We start from the raw sequence: 5,186 nt of genomic DNA on the forward strand, positions 1-5,186 counted from the left end.
AATTTTTCTGTTTTGTCTGAGTCCTAGTCCTTAATGATGGAGCATGATTTGTCTAATCAGTTGTGATAATCTCATCTCTGCCAGGATTGATCTGAGTTGGTCCAGCCACTCGATTCCAGGTAATGTCTGTCAGAAGAGCTGTGAGTTGAGTTGTTTCCCTGGTTTAAACAGACAGCTGCATGAGATGAAAATCCTCTATGCTCCTGCCCCCATTCCTCCTGTTTGAGATGCTTCTATTACATTGTGGTGCTTAACAAGATGACAGCCAGAGTCCTAACCCTAAATCAATGGATGATAAAGGCCAATCTTAGATGAGTGAGTAGAAAAAAGAAAAGATCCTAAATCCATAACATCACTGAGCTGTTGGAAAAATCCTCTTTCTCTAAACAATGTTCTTTTTTTAAAATGTATTTTTAATTGAAGGATAATTTCTTTATAATGTTGTGTTGGCTTCTGCCAACAACAAATTGATCATGGTTGTGAGTCTACAATTTTGGTAAAGTGATATCTCTGTGACTTTTAAATTTGACCTGGGCACTAGTAATACCTGAAAGTTCCATTTGTCAGGCCCCTGCCCTGTGCCAGGCACTCTGCTTGTTAGTAGTAGGTGACCTGTTTGTGATCATCAGCTCCACTTAAACAGATAAAAGACCTAAATAGAAATATGTTTAAATAATAATGGCTACAAAACAATAAAATTACTGTACATGCTAATGAAAGCTATATAGCATAAAGTAATAACTGAGTAAAATATATTGCTCTTAGGAACCTAGATGATACCAAAACAGCTAAGGATGGAAGAAAGAAGGACAAAAACAAACATGCTTAAATATTAGTTAAAATATTTTAGGTATTTGAAGGCAATTATTTGTGGAATTGAAAGTAAATGCAAAGAGGAATCAGAGACTCTATTAAATGAGAAGACAAAAAAAGGTCAAATGGGTCTCTTATTACAGATTTAAATGGCATAAACTCATGTAGTAAGAGACCATTTTTCAACTACATCAAAAATGGACATCAACCATATTCTTTAAGAAGAGAAAGATTGAAAGTAAGAGGATTGGCAAAAATATGCAAATGCAAGACAGATGGAAACAAAAGGAGAGCAGAAGACACGATAATAATATCAAAATTGAGGTCAATGCTTATTAGCTGGGGCCAAAAGTCACTCTTTAGTAATCAGTGGTATAAGCCAAAAAAGGGAGAGCGTTAAAGACATAGAGTAAAACCTTGAGGAGTGCAGTCAATAAGACCACATTATTTGATCATCTTTAAAATACTTCTCTTAGACCTCGAAAAGAAGTGGTTATAGAAGGTGCATATAGTGACTTCCCTGGTGGCCTAGTGGTTAAGAATCCACCTTCCAATGCAGGGGATGTGGGTTTGATCCCTGTTGGGGAACTAAGATACCACATGCTACAGGGCAACTAGGCCCACATGCCACAATGAAAACCCAGTGCAGTCCCCTGCAAAAATTCCATGTATCACAACTCCTCAGCTGATCTCATAACCATGGAAAGAATGCTTTTTCCTGCAAACAGATTACACCTTTGGTTCAAGAGCCACACTGAGAATTTACAAAACCCAATCCTAAAGCAAGCTGCAAGAAAGGCCTCATTAAATTTCAAAATATTTAAGTACTTCAGATCACATCTAATGACCACAGTCCAATAGAACTAAAAGCAAATAACCAGTAGACACCTAAACAGACCTCTCAGGAAAATTCAAAATTAAACAAGAAAACAGAACATCCTGATGATGGGAGGAATTAAAAATAAAATTGTAGATTATTCAGAGAATAACAACATAACTATCAGAATCTATGGACTAGGACTGAAAAATGAGCTCAGGAAAACTTGTTGCCTTAAAAGCTTTTCAAGGGGAAAAAAATAAACACTGGCTCAAGCAACTCGGGAAAGAATAACATGAGTGGTATTTTGGCTAGGTTATAATATACACTGACTTTTCCAGGAATGCGCTACCATGTAAATCAAAGGAAGACTGTACTTCAGTTTTTCAGAACTTTACCAAGTTTTCTTCACTATTTTGGAACATCATGTCACTAATGGCAATAGCACTCGTGGTGTCAGAGTCTCCTGCACGGCATGTCTGGACACACCCAGTGTGTGAACCTACCCTATGCATGGATCACTGCTGTCTTTGGAGGACTGCTGTTTGAGCATTTATATCTCATAATATGATCTACTTTATTCTCCATTGCTTTCCTTTTCCTTCTCCCTTTTATTATAATGGGGTTCCATTGTATTATTTTACTGCACCATGTGCCATGTGGGGTCTTAGTTCCCTGACCAGGGATTGAACCCGTGCCCCCTGCAGTGGAAGCAGAGATTCTTAACCACTGGATCACCAGGGAAGTTCCTGGGACAAAATCTCTTATAGACAAGGAACACTTAAGTATGACAGGGAGTGATTACTGCTGCTTCAGACAGATGACCACATAGATCCCATTTATGTTGCACACTTTGAGCTTTATAGCTCATGCTATTTTAAAAATATTATGTTTTGATATGATTAATACATGACTGAGCATCAAGTTACATTGAAATTTGGCTACAATATTAGAAGGTATCTATTATTTGCACTTGGCTTCCCTGGTGGCTCAGTGGTAAAGACTGCCTGCAGTGCAGAAGACTTGGGAGACGTGGGTTCTCCTGGGTCAGGAAGATCCCCTGGAGGAGGAAATGGCAACCCACTCTAGTACTCTTGCCTGAAGAATCCCATGGATAGAGGAGGGCTATGGTCCATGGGTCTCAAACAGTCGGACACAACTGAGTGCGCACGGACAAATACACGCACATACTTTGAGCATCAAGTAGTATCCTTGAGTATACTGTTGCTACGAATAGGCTCCTGCAGAAGAAAATAGCTTTACAGTTTAAAATATTTTCCAAAACTAGGTAATGGAATTAACTAAGAGAAGAGACGTTATTGCATACCTAAATACTAAAAGATCATAGACTCTCCCAGAACACAATTTTAACAGCTGATGCTGGTACTGTTAAGTTGCCTCAGTCATGTCTGACTCTGTGCGATCCCATAGACGGCAGCCCACCAGGCTCCCCCATCCCTGGGATTCTCCAAGCAAGAACACTTGGACTGGGTTGCCATTTCCTTCTCCAATGCAAAAAGTGAAAAGTGAAAGTGAAGTCGCTCGGTTGTGTCTGACTCCTAGCAACCCCATGGGCTGCAGCCCACCAGGCTCCTCCGTCCACGGGATTTTCCAGGCAGAGTACTGGAGTGGGGTGCCATTGCCTTCTCTGATTTTAACAGCACAAGGATGAAAATTCAGAAAAATCTTGAGACATGGCAGGTAAATCCAAAAAGAAGGAGATCAAGGTGGCAGAGTGGGAGGACAGACTCGCCTCCCCCCATGAACACCCCCAAAGTACATGTACATGTGGAGCATTTCTCACTGAAAACTAACTGGAGACTGGCAGAAACACTCCTGTACAACCAAGGCTGTCAGAAAATCCACACGGAATTAGGTAGGAAGGGAAGTGATCAGACTGAGACTTTGTGTTCCTGGGAGGGGACACAGAAGATGGGGGTTACGTGGGTGGAGAGTCTCCCTGAAATGAGGGCTTCGAGCCACATATTCTGCACCTCAGCCCTGAGGTCTGACACTGGAAAGACGAGTCGCCTCAGCTGGCTTGAAAATCAGTGGGACTAACAGGAGGGCTGTAAGAAACCTGGAGTCCACCTGTGAAGAGAAGCCACCTGTGAAGAGACTTGCCTACTGAAACAAAGTGGAGAAAGACTGCAACTGCACAGGACTCTAGCCAGTTTCCCCCAACCACCCCGCAGCATGCCCCAGCCTGAGCCAAGCGCCCATTCAGGCCCCATTTGCCCTGAGGCACGGCTCCACACTAGCATGAGAGCTGGCATGGCTGAGGGGGTGCTCAGGGAGGGGAGATGCATCAGAATTGGAGTTGCATCTGAATGCCTGGGATTGCATCTGAATGGGGCAGGGACAGCCAATACTCGTGTTCAGAGAGAGGCCCAGGACTCTGGGGCCAGGACGGGCACTGTCCATACACCAAGTGCTCACTCCAGCCCCTGCTTGCTCCAGCACTACTCGTCTGGGACAAAGGTGCTGATGCTAGGAGGCAGGAGGATATGCACTTGGATGGAACAGAGTCATCTCTCACCAGACCCTCAGGACTTCCATTCTAGCAACTGAGGACCTAAGCAACTCCACAGTGGGCAAGGTTGGTCACTGACCAGAGGAGAAGCCCTGGCACAAATGCCTGGCTAGTATGGCTCTGGCCCATCCATGTCAAGTCCCACCTCTTACCAAGGTAATAGGTGCCAGCACACCCGGGAGGAAGCGTGAATGGTACTCACCTCTTCCAGCTCACCCACCAAAGCTACAGGGCACATGCGGACTGTACGGGGACACTCCCCTATGGGCACATCCCTTCAAGGCTGGAAGAGGTAACTATCTCACTTCAATTCATACAGAGAAAGATGAGCAAAATGAGAAGACAGAAGGATTTGTTTCAATTGAAACAGTAAGGAAAACCTAATGAAACAAATACATAATTTACCAGATACAGAGTTCAAAGCATCAGCAATAAGGTGGCTAACTCAATTAAGGAAAAGAATAGATGAACATGGTGAAACCTTTAGCAAGGAACTAGAAAATGTAAAAAAGGACCAGTCATACAGGAAGACTACAATAGAAGGAATTAATTGTAGACTAGGTGATAGAGATCCTGATAGACAGTAGACTAGGTGAAAAGACCCTGATGCTGGGAAAGACTGAAGGCAGGAGGAGAAGGGGACGATAAAGGACGGAATGGTTGGATGGCATCACCGACTCAACAGACATGAGTTTGAGCAAGCTCCAGGAGATGGTGAAGGACGTGGAAACCTGGCGTGCTATAGTCCATGGGGTCGCAAAGAGTCGGACTGAGCAACTGAACAGCAACAAAAAGGTGACAGTGAAGAATGTGTAAGTGATCTGGAAGACTGGAAACAATCCAGTCAGAAGAACAAAAAGAAAAGCAAATTAAAAAAAAAAGAGAATTTAAGGGACCTCTGGGACACTATCAGGTATGCCAACATTCACATTATAGGGATCCCAGAAGGAGAGAAAGGGGTCAAAAATGTATTTGATGAAATTAGGTTGAAAACATCAAAGAAGGAAACAGATATCCAGGTAC

Source organism: Cervus canadensis, chromosome 10, assembly GCF_019320065.1.
Source record: "Cervus canadensis isolate Bull #8, Minnesota chromosome 10, ASM1932006v1, whole genome shotgun sequence".
In the NCBI taxonomy this organism is placed as follows: domain Eukaryota; kingdom Metazoa; phylum Chordata; class Mammalia; order Artiodactyla; family Cervidae; genus Cervus; species Cervus canadensis.